This window comes from Notothenia coriiceps, unplaced genomic scaffold (assembly GCF_000735185.1).
Source record: "Notothenia coriiceps isolate Sejong01 unplaced genomic scaffold, NC01 NC01_scaffold00002657, whole genome shotgun sequence".
NCBI lineage: Eukaryota > Metazoa > Chordata > Actinopteri > Perciformes > Nototheniidae > Notothenia > Notothenia coriiceps.
In genome coordinates, this window is record NW_011335358.1 from 221 (window position 1) to 12,356 (window position 12,136).

Genomic DNA, 12,136 nt, shown 5'->3' on the forward strand with positions numbered 1-12,136 from the left:
TAGATGATTAATTTCATCAGGCTTGATTGATAAATATAGTTGAGTATCATCCGCATAACAATGAAAGTTTACAGAATGATTCCTTATAATATTGCCTAACGGAAGCATATATAATGTGAACAAAATAGGTCCAAGCACTGAGCCCTGTGGCACTCCATGGCTAACTTTGGTTTGCATGGAAGATTCATCGTTGACACGTACAAACTGAGAGCGTTCAGATAGATAGGACCTAAACCAGCCTAAAGCAGTTCCCTGTATGCCAACTAAGTGCTCTAGTCTTTGCAATAGGATATCATGGTCGATAGTATCAAATGCAGCACGGAGATCGAGCAAGACAAGAATAGAGACAAGTCCTTTGTCTGAGGCTATTAGAATGTCATTTGTGACTTTAACCAGAGCTGTCTCTGTGCTATGATGTGGTCTAAAGCCAGACTAGAAAACTTCAAATGACTCATTGTTTTTTAAGTAATCACACAACTGTTTTGCGACTGCTTTCTCAAGAATTGTTGAGAGGAACGGAAGATTATAAATAGGTCTATAGTTGGCTAAAACCTCTGGATCGAGGTTGTGCTTTTTAAGAAGTGGTTTTATCACTGTTACTTTGAATGATTGTGGAACATAGCCTTATAATAAAGACATATTCTTAATATTTAATAAACAAGTGCTAGTTAATGTAAAAACTTACTTTAACAGCTTAGTTGGAATCGGGTCTAAGATACACGTTGATGGTTTAGAAGAAAGAATCATTTAATTCAATTGTTCGAGGTTTATGGCTGAAAAGCATTCTAATTTACTATCTAGTGTAATATTAGAACTTACATTTCAGGGAGCTGTTGATAACACTATACTGCTCAAAGGCAAGAGGTCATTCATTTAGTTTCTAAGAGTTACAATTTTATCATTAAAAACGCATTGCCACCTAAAACGCAGATGGTAATATCATTGTAATTAGATTTCGAAGTTAGATGTGCCATACACTATAGTTGTATCTTACACACCCAGTACTCCTTTGACCTCAGAGCTCCAGTCATAATAAGCTGTGAGTCATGTTTAATTCAATAAACCAACCATAAATACCAGCAGTTCATAGCAACATAAACCGAAAGACTGCTGCTGTAAATCACACCCTGCATGCTCATATCTTATTAACAACTAACAGAAGTTGTTTCTTCTCCTTAAATAAAAACATATCCTCTCATGATGTAATATTTAGCTCCTTAGCAGTGGTAATAAATACAATAATAGGCTACATATAGAGATTTATTTTAGATATTGCAGTTTAATTGACTGCCAAATACATTACAAACAAGTTAAATAATGGAAGTGTTATGTATACTAGCCTACTCATAATGAAGATGGACCACTTTAAATTGTAATTTTATCATATATATTATATTATTTCCATACTACTAATGTGCTCATGTAAGCAGGATTTTGAATGTTGCATCAGATAGGGTTTATAATGTGTCTGAAATAAATACTATTTACCTCTTAGACAAACAGAAATATAATGTATTATAACATGGATATATTCAAATGAATTACAAAACCCCCAGAAGTACAGAGCTTTGTTATCTGTTACTTTCCACCACCTCTTCTTTTTAGATACTTTTGATGAGGCTAAAACATTTCTCTACTGAGCAGCTAATGTGAATTTCCCTGTCACCCACTAGAGGGCAGGCTGATCTCTTTCCCAAATATCGTCCAGGCCTTTTTGACTGGTTGCATTTTTCATAAGCACATTGCACTTAAAGCTTAATTATACTATATCATTCAATTAGTGTGGTTTTTGCAACATTTAATTGCATACCTAATTAATTGTCTTCCTGCATTTATTTACTTATGATTACTTAGTTTCTTTGCCTGTTAATGACGTTTATTTCTCTGTTGATGTCAGTGCAGGTACACTGAGGACACTGTGTCAGATCTGTGTGCATTTTTCTTCTCTCCTGCCACAACTGGATTACACTCCCTGTCCCAGATGCCAACTCAAGAGTAAATTATTGCTGCGAGTGTGTATGCGAGAGATAGAGATGGATGGCTAGAGAGAAGAGGAGTGGGATGAGAGAGATAGAAATTGTTAGAGGGTGGTTGTCTTTGATATTGATAAACATTGTTTTGACGACTGATAGAAATTAAATTGTCTTCTCTGTCTTTGTTGGCCTTCCGTCTCTTTCTCTCACCCTTTTGCTCTTGTTGACCTCCTTCCCACTCCATCTCCTTGGGCCAAATCTCTGTAGGCAATTAATGTTGTTAACTACAAGACTGATTGCATTGCAGTGTCTTTTAAACAAGCAATTAATTTTCTCAAAGAGTCACAGGTCGTTCTGCTCCTTTCTTTTTCTCGTTCTAATCCTGACGAAGCTGCTGCACAACTTTATCCATCTGAAAACTATTGATTTTCCCTGTCAGTTTATCATTTGTGCTTCTCAAACACTGGCCAGTATTCTGCTGTGATAATGAGAAACCAAACTGTGACACTTCATACTAACACACTGAGACATTTCTTTTTGTATATCTCGCTGCTGTCGTTATTTTGTAGATAAGTATTGGAAATGAAACCACTTGACCTCGAAATGTGATCGTTCTTTTTCAGGAACAGCTTCTCTTTGAACGCGTCTGGCGGTATCAATGGAGCCCACACGCACACACCACATGCAGCCTGCTTCGCCTTTAAAAACATATTGATTTCTCTCTTTCGCAGGGAGCTTAATGCCATCGATCGGCCTGGCCCTTTCAAGATCAGCGCCAGTATAAGCATCTCTTCCCCTAACACACATGCTGCCTCTTTCCCCTCAGGTAATGACTGTCCTTGAGCTGGGGGGAATAGTTTGTCTGCATTAAGAGAGAGAAGTGCTTCTCGTGCCATGCAGTCCCTCTCTGTCCTCTGTGCTCCCTGGTAATGTGGTTAAACTATGGAACGTGTATTTGCCTCTTCGACAAAAGGTATGAGCGAATGCAGCACACACCTCCTTTGACCTTTATCATCAGACCATCCCCCCCCTCTCCTCCTCCTCACCTCTCAGTGGGTCGATTTGTATTTGCAATGCATTAGACCAGTGCCCTCTTTTTAGATTGAAAAAGTTGGCTTTACTCAGTCTGGCGTTTTGCAGGTAAAATGCATCAACAAGAAGGATGCTATGCTTTTCTACCATTTATCTTATCTTTTTTAGGCAATTTAGGATCAAGTTAATCACAGTCATCGGTCTGGTTATCTCCTAGAAAAACAGACACATTAAATGTTCTATATTGAACCATAGAAACACCCTTCACCTGCTGCATGAGCTACAGCACTGTTTTATAAACCTAGAGCTCTGAACACTCACAAGAAAAAGACACAAGAAAATTCACAAAACGAGAGGTCACAAAACCGTTTATAAGATGAGAAGTAAACACAGACAGAAAGGTTTAAGTTGGTACGGCTCACCATAAATGCAAACAGGAGTTATAGAGCAACCCTGTCATCCTTATTATTATTTTGAGCCATGTTTCTGGCCATTTAATGAATGGGAGTCTAGTATTAACTCTCTTCTAGCTCTGCTTTTGGTCTCTACCGACTCCCGAGGCAGACATGTGGCTCTGCCATGTTCAGCAGCTGGCTTACTCTTTCTGTTGGCTGTACACTACATCTACAATTCCATGCCAATTGGGCAAACTCCTGGTGGTAAGAATGTTTTAATTTAAAATGGTGTAGTTTGACCTTTTCAGGAGTAAAAACACACAAAAAATAAACAATCTGAGAGGGGAATTTCATTTTGTTGGTGACTTTTTAATTCATGTATTTCAGACCCTCTACTGGATATATATGGGCTGAGCACAGCATACTTTACAGCTATAACCTTCTTCGAAGTACATTAAGGATAAACAATACTATTCAGAAAAGGATTGAGAGTAAAATAAACTCAATAATTGTAAAACACGTTTAAAATAGACTAAGTAAATTACCGGTTTAAGTTATTGTGTGTTTGCATCAAAAGTGTGCCTTCTGTTGCTGTTTCTATCCTGTTTTCATTATTTCATATCTTCGTATGGCAAGACCTGATGTGTCTATTATTTTTTCTTCTTGTCTACTTTAATTTTTTCTGTTTAGCTTATTAGTTTGCTAGAAAGTTATTAAATACATGTTACATGTGACTCTAATGGTAGTATGTGTTTATTAACCTATTGTGCCATCTCTGGCACTGAAAAGATAGATTCTCAGGGACTACTTGTATAATGTAAAACTATTTAACATGTAGGTCTGTGCTGTGAGAGGCGTCGGGAGGTTCAGTTTACAGCGTGCCCCGGCCGGCCTGCGGTCGAATCTTGTCGAGCTCCCGGCCCCCTCTGCTGTCTCAACAATTAAATCAGTCAAGGTGAGTGGACTCTTTTTCTTTTCTACAAAGAATAGATCAAAAGATAAATGGATAAAAGCGCAACCTGGTTTAATAGTTAATACTAGTCCACTTTAAGACCCACGATAAAAAACTAATTGTCTTTACATTTCACCTGTATGTCAGCAGTTACCATGGAGATTTAGTGCAGATATGTGAGGCTCTGCTTAATGGTCTGACCTTAACCTTGCATTTTCTCGATTGAACGCTTTCATGATGTTGAAAACGCATGGGCATACTTTATACAGCAAATCAATATTTCAACAGCAGTCTATTCTCTTATCCGTCCTACGAACACATTAGTTATTCTTTTAATATAAATAAAGAAGGCAAAAAAATCTGCTTTGGTTAAAAAAATGTGAATGTTTTAAATTGTGTAAATCTTGTGAATTTTTTGAACTGATTTCTAAGTCTTCCATAGCCTTGAACAACCGTTTACAAACCTTTCCCCTCCCCCATCTGCATTTCTCTCTCTGCCCCTTTTTGCCCCTCTGTCCTGCTCTCTCGCTCTTTCCCTTTCTCGCTCTCTCTCTCCTCCAAGCTGTGTCTCTTTCCTGTGTGCTGGGGGGCCAGCAAAGGGGAAGTACACCGAGAAAGAAAAGCACTCTCTGAGTTCAAGTGCACAAGCTTAAAGATACAGCTGGCTTGAACAAAGGGGAATATGAATATGCAGTCGTGGAAAAGCAGAATAATGACCTATTGACAAGGCGGTTTTGTGCATGGAGACAATGTAGGGATCATTTCACAGAAAAAGGGGGGACGGCGGTGGTTAGAAAGAAAATGTGAACAGGAAAACAGACGAATACTCCTATACCCTCCCACCTTTTTTCCAATCTCTGTCCCTCCCTCTCTCCTCGCACGCATGCACACACACACACACACACACACACACACACACACACACACACACACACACACACACACACACACACACACACACACACACACACACACACACACACGATGACTGATGCCTTCTCCCTCCTTCTCTCGCATTCTCCGTTTCTAACCTCTATGCACCACTGAGACTTTTGTGTGTTTGTCCTCCCCTATAGCACACGGTGGAACCGGTTCTGCACAGCTCCAGCACAACGTTGAGACAAAAAGTACAAATGTTGTACTTTTCCTCACGCAGTTCATATCCTTTGTCCACAAGGCATGTTTTCTCTTCAAAGTCCTGAGCGTGGAGGGGTGAAAAAAAGAGAAATGGTGTCCGAGGAAGAGGAGACGAGGCAACAGTGGATCAAATGTGACCAGACTGGAGTGAAATAGAGATGCATCGCTGCAAGTCAGGAGGGAAAGCACTAACTCCAGAGTGGGGAAGAGGGGAGGGAGAGGAGGAATCAAGTTGGGATCGGGAAAGAACCGCGGGAAAAGGTGAGGAAAAAAAAAAGCTCTGACCTATTCAACATAAGCTTTAATTCTTCTAAATTGTTTTTATTTCAATCTTGAGCTTCTTTAGAAGGAAAAGTTATCTTGAAGACAGATTATTTCTGTCTTGTTTTCGCTGTCAGTCTCTTGATTTCTATGTCTGACTTTGCTATGCTTTCTTTTAGTTTGTCTACCTAAAGTCATTTTCCTTCCTTCCCCTCCCTCTGGAACCTTTTCCCCGTCTCCATGCTTCTCTCTTAACTCAACCATGCCTTTCATCTCATGTATTCTGTTGATATAGTTTGTGTTTATCGGCCGAAATGGCTCCGAAAGACCTGGCTGGTTTAGGGCCCAGTATAGTGAGGACGAAGGGGAAGGAAGAGCTGGGTTAGTGAACTCACTTTGTGGCATTATTGTGTGTCGATCACTGTCTTTGTCTATCATGTACTGTGTTTTTAGTATTCTGCCAGGCAGGGAATGTGTTGGACTAGCTTTGGTTCTTAGTTTCAGCTGATAAGAAGCTCTTGAAAAGATGACGGAGTATTTGAATTATTTGGCCATCATCCTCCCTACTCTGTAATTGTCACGTCCTACCCTCTACTTCCCATAACTGTTTGTTTTCTCAGTATTTGTGATTGAACTATTTGTCTCGCAGATTCCACTAACACCTAACTTTCCCGTTTAATGACCTTTAAACGATGGGCTCTCATCCTTACCTCCTGGATGCCCTCAGCCTTGTCTCTATTGTTTTATAGAGAAGTTACCGTTACCCCTGCATGTGCGCTCAAGCACCTGTGATATATTCTCAGTCAATGCATGCTCTTTACAAGCCTTTTCCATCACCATGGAGACCTTATACAAGCTTTAAGTCTCTGTACCCGTGACTGCATGCACCCCAAACTCACTAATGCACCCAGTTATCTCTCGGCCAGGGTGCGCCATTTGGCCGAGGGCAGAAATAGTGTTTCTGTGATCGGTTTATCGGAGGGTGACTGCGGGATGATGGTAGTCTTGATGTCACTGAATTCAGGTTCAACTCAAGGGCTTAATACTGGAGCTAAAGTCTCTGCCAGCTGACTTTGATGATTGGTGGTTGGTGGTTGGTGGTTGAGCAAAAGGCCGGCTAGTACAGAAGGACAGTCAAACAAACATGTTTTTATTTAGCTTGAAGTAGTTAAGACGATTGAGCCGTGCAATTAATGTGCCATGGTTAAAAACAAAGATGATCAGTTGCTCATTCATGTGAAGACCGTTCAATCTTAAGTCTAGAAGTTAAAGATGAACTTGGGTAATGAAGTCATGGTGAGTACATTTCATGTACGTCATTAACTCATAACATCACTTATTCATTACTGATGTAATTCACGAAGAGCTACTCCTCCTCTGTCTCTATGGAGAGATATGCTTACAAAAGCAAATGTAGGGCTGGTAAGGATCTCAATTTAATTTGAAGACCATTTTGGACACAAACAACATTTGGAACGGATGACATTGAATCAATAGGTAATGTGCTTTTCTCATTATCTTCTGTCAATCTGTAAAATCGTTTTTCTTGATTAAATTATTTAAATGCTTTTTTGTTAAACCAACATTCAGAATGCAGAGGTATTACCTACAATTATCACAACAAACTATAAGCAAATATTTATTTTAGAAGTAGGAACCTGGGAATTGAAAGAATTGTGTTGTATCTATTTATAAATGTTCTGTTTAAAATAAGCTTGAAATGTATGACAATTGACTAATTGCTTTAAATGTACCAGACCAACATACATCCTGGACAAAAAAAGTTACTTTTTACTGGTTGTACGCTTGGCTTAAAAAGTCTTAGTTCAGGGCTTTCCTTTGTCGGTCGCAGGCACTCGAGGTCTGTATTGTTCGTGCCCCTCAGCCCCTGGCCACTCAGGCCTCACCTCCCCTGCTGGCGCGCAGGGCAGGTTGGCGGCAGCCTCTGAGCTGCAGGTGCTACATTTTTAACTGACCACCATATTCCGGGCCTCATCCCGACTGAACACATCGGGTTCTGTCCTAAGGAGAACCGTACATTAAGCTTTAGTATTATTGAACAATACAGTATATTGTGTTAATTATCAGCACTGAACAGAATGATAAAAATAACATAGCATATCGTCCAACACTACCGCATACTGACCTTCATGAATTAGCGAGTGGTGTGATGTTATCCAGCAGTGGGTGCTTGCTGTGTTCCTTAAGACTTCACAACTTGACTTCATTACAGTGACTTCAGTAATGTATCCCCTGTGCTCGTCTAACTCAGCAGTTTAAAGGCTGGCTGTCTTGTCACCTATGGCCCAAATACAACTGGAATTACTTTCTTGTGTCAAACCACTTAGAAAGTAACTTTTTAAATGTTGAGTTGTGTGGTGTTAAATCATTAAACCTATAGTACAGGTGCTGATGCTTGTCTTGGAGATAGCCCGCTGATAGCCTGCATATTGTTCTGATCCATGATTATTTAGTACCTTTTTTAAATATGTGGGTTGTGCATATTTCATAAATCAAATATTAATCTTTATTGAATACTTTTGTTTAGAAACAATATTAAAACAGAGAATAGGAAACTGTTGTGGCATTAAGACATCATATAATATTGCTCAAAGTATAGAGGCATTCAGGACATTTCCAAAGCACAGCTTCTCTTAACAATACGGAAATAATGGATTACCCTTGCTTATTGTACTGACAATGAATGTATCGGTTATTTAAAGCCTCTTCAACTTGAGCCATCCACTTACTGATCCCAGCACATCTAAACTTTAGAGTGCAGAGGAAGCCATTAATGTGTTTCACTTCATAAAGCATAACTCGGCCGTCGCTATCAATTATGTAGCTCTGGTGTGAAAGAGACGCGGAAAGGGCCACACACACCAGGCAGGGTCCGGCGTGGAAGGAAGCACCGCACCATGTGACTCACGCTCTCTGACGGTCTGGGTGAGAGCTGTTCCCCAAAGACTCAGTGTTCCAGTTGCATCAGTGTTTGCGGGCCTTCTCCAGGACATGAGATGGAGCTGGAGCTGAAAGAGCTCCATCTGGAAACCCATAGGGGTTTTCTAATTTATAAGCTAAAATAAACTGTATGCGCCGCACATAGCACAAAGTTTAAATCTCTGACTGATGTGAAGATATGGTAATTATTTTCCATTTGTAGGAGATTCATATCTTGATATTATTCTCAGGTCCTCTGCCACGTTGTTGTTGATTATTGTGTGAGATAGCTGTTGTGTTTGTCTCTGTTGAGGTGATGAAGTTTATGTGTTTTGTCATGTTGCTTTTTACTACACAATTTACCAATAACTTAAGAAACTGGTTTATCTTGAAAAAAATGTGCATATTTATAGATCAATCTTCTCAATGGTACATATAATATTTAAAATTGGCTCCACCTTGACCAAATACATTAACATGCTCCTATCATCTTAATAGTCGAAATACAAATCTAATACTATTCAATATATAATATAATAACAAAAAGGACATTCTGCATAATAGGTTAATTTACTTTTAATACTTCTATGATGTTTTTTGTTACAAATACTTTCAAGACTAGCTACATTTTGTAAGTGACCTATTTGTTTTTTAAGTGAGATATTTCAACTTTTACTAAATGACATGATCTAAATACTTCTACTACTTTTCACTGATATTTCTGGTGTCAGCATAGACTGATGGTCAGCCAAGTAGCAAAAAAGCAATATGTTTGTTTGAGATTGTTTAAAAAAAGTCACTATTAGACAGGTTGTCCAACAGACTATATATATGTCTCTCCTGTGACAAACTACTATCAATTAAAGGCCACAAATAATTAAAATTCCTCCAATATTAGTTGCGTGACATCTTTAACTTTAAGAATTTCCCAAACTTTTTTGTACTGACCTTTGAATGGTTTCTAAAAATAATTGTGCATATTTTTTAACGCTAAATACAACATTAATGTCCAAATATTTCTCTCAGATAAGATCACTGTTAATATTTGCATGCATTTTATAGCTACAGTATATTCAGTGATAATGTAAATATCTGCATCTGATCTGTGGGCTGCAGAATTGCAATAGACTCATGAATTATTTTGAATCTTAATAATGCTCTCTCCACGCAGTCAACAATGACAATGATTTAAAAGCAAATCCTGAACTTCGATAGAAACCAAGAGCACTTGATTCAGCAGAGCTCCATTGCTTAGATATGTTGCCTTTCCTCATCCTCAGGAGTTTTTCTGTATAAAGAAATGGTCAGACTGCTTGGTTGTTAATCAGGAGTGAAGTTTGCCTACGTCTCGATTTCTTGGCACTCATACACAGATTACCACTCCTTAGCATTTGGTGAGGACCATGTTTGCAGTGTAGCTGTAGCACCTTGAATATTTGTGTCTGCCCTTCACTTCACTGTTAGAATACATCAGTTGATATCAATGAATAGTTTCCTCACGGAGGGCCCAGGTGGCTGCCTCGTGCATTCAGACGGAGGCAGAGGTGGTGAGGTGGGGGTTAATATTTGCAGGCTGTAGGAATGTGTTTGGAGTCAGCAGTGAGAATTCCTCAGTTCTGCATTAGTAGGTCTCAGCGTTGCCTCAAACCTCACCAAACTATCTCGTTCCCCTCTTTTCCCCTCTTCCCCCATGTCTGTTTCTTCGTCTTCCTCTACATTTGATCTCCGTCTTTATCGCTACGTTTCTTCCTTCTGTCTCGTCTCTTTCTTTTAAGTCCTGTCTCACCATCTCCCTCTCCTCTCGGGCTCTTTAGAGTTCTCTGAGACATTTTAAGAGCCTCAGGAGTTGGGGGTTGGGTAAAAAGCGAGACATAGTGCATCTGTGTGTGAGTGTGATAATTCTAGCACAGCTCTCTCTCTACTGCTAGCATCATGTCCTTTGCAGTACGTCAGTCATTTAAGATTTATGGAGCAGGTTCCAGGAGGAATGGGCTTGTTGATGTAATCAGGCATTGTCTATTCATAACTTCTCATGAGGTAGTTCCACTTTAGACCAGGAAATAGTCCACACAATCGAACAGTCATTCAGTGTCATTTCAGATGTCACTTAGCTGTCTTGCTCCGATTAAATCAGGACAAGAATCACAGAGACCCATCCTTTGTTGAAAATATGTCTCAAAGCAAAGAGAAAGAAAGAAATTCAATTTAATGATTCAAGAGATTATTTTTTTTTCGAAATAAACAGGATTTCGCTTAGTTTCCAGTAGTTGAATAAGAAGATTCATACCACTCATATCTTTCTGTTAAATATAATGCAACAACATAAGCTAATTGGCTTAGCACAAAGACTGTAAACCAGAAGAAACAGCTAGTTTGACTCTGAAAGAAATATTCTTACCAGCACCCCATTTTCCCAATTATTTATCTTCAGTTCCCACTTGTGTTCTAGTTCATATTTTATTTAATATGTGGTGTCTAGACATGAAAATGGTATTCATCTATGTATTGTTGTTAACATTAGTTATCAACCCTCATTTCGGACAAAATATATTTTGGGTTTTGTACTGTGTTTCAGGCAAAACAAGAAATGTAAACTAATGATGGGCATAGTTTAACATTTTAAATCTTGAAGAAGTATCGGTAATTAATTGGTGATTATTTCAATACAAAATAAAAATCACTATTTGCAGTAGCCCTAAAAAAGTATTCAAAAAGTTTGACACACAAGAAAAACAAGTTGTTGGAAGTGTCACTACGTCTCTTCTGGCGAAGGCATATACATGGCCTCCCATTATGCTTTGCTGTGATATAGATGCAATGCAGTGGCGCTGGAGGTGTCGGCTGCCTGCTTCGCACAGCGGCACCTTAAAGTGTGCCAGCTCTCTGGTGTCAGACAGGGACTGGGAGAGGTGGGTAAGGTGTGAAGAAAGAGAGGGAAAAAAGATGAAGGCGTAAATAACGAGCTTGTGAAAAAGTCTGCGGAAGGAAGAAAGTGCTTGATGCTGGAGCATAAGGAGGAAAATAATAAGGAAAGGTGATGGAGAGGAGGAGAAATCATTTGTGTTTATTGTCTGTCTGATGAGTGAGTCATTGGAGAATAAACCTTCAGGGTACCAACAGTCACATACAGCAGCTCCTACACTCTAAAACCAAATGCCTTGGCTCAACAAAGAAAATCAACGCTACAGTTTGCATCGATGTTTATTAACTTTGTTGCTTTAAGACAATTTCATTAGAAAGAGAAGGATTTCCCTCTACAATCAGAGGTGTTTTTAATTACTACTTAATAATTGGTAGCATAAACACAAGTTTTGAAGTTGATTACTCAAAAGATTAAGTTGTTCCGACTAGTTTTATCACATGATTTAAAAGGAATTTTAAGTTGTATGTACTTAATTACCCTCATTCGGGATACAAGTTTTTAAGTTGACAACCATTTATAAATT

At 39.0% G+C, this 12,136-nt stretch overlaps 1 long non-coding RNA gene across 1 annotated transcript in view; it reads left to right on the plus strand.

Annotated features, from left to right (window-relative positions):
• Nucleotides 1-5,332: 5,332 nt before the first annotated feature.
• LOC104940803 (uncharacterized) overlaps nucleotides 5,333-12,136 on the plus strand; it is a 22,225-nt gene continuing 15,421 nt past the window's right edge. Inside the window, exon 1 of the long non-coding RNA XR_797827.1 lies at nucleotides 5,333-5,750. This is a non-coding gene — a long non-coding RNA (uncharacterized lncRNA). The remainder of the gene's footprint in view (nucleotides 5,751-12,136) is intronic.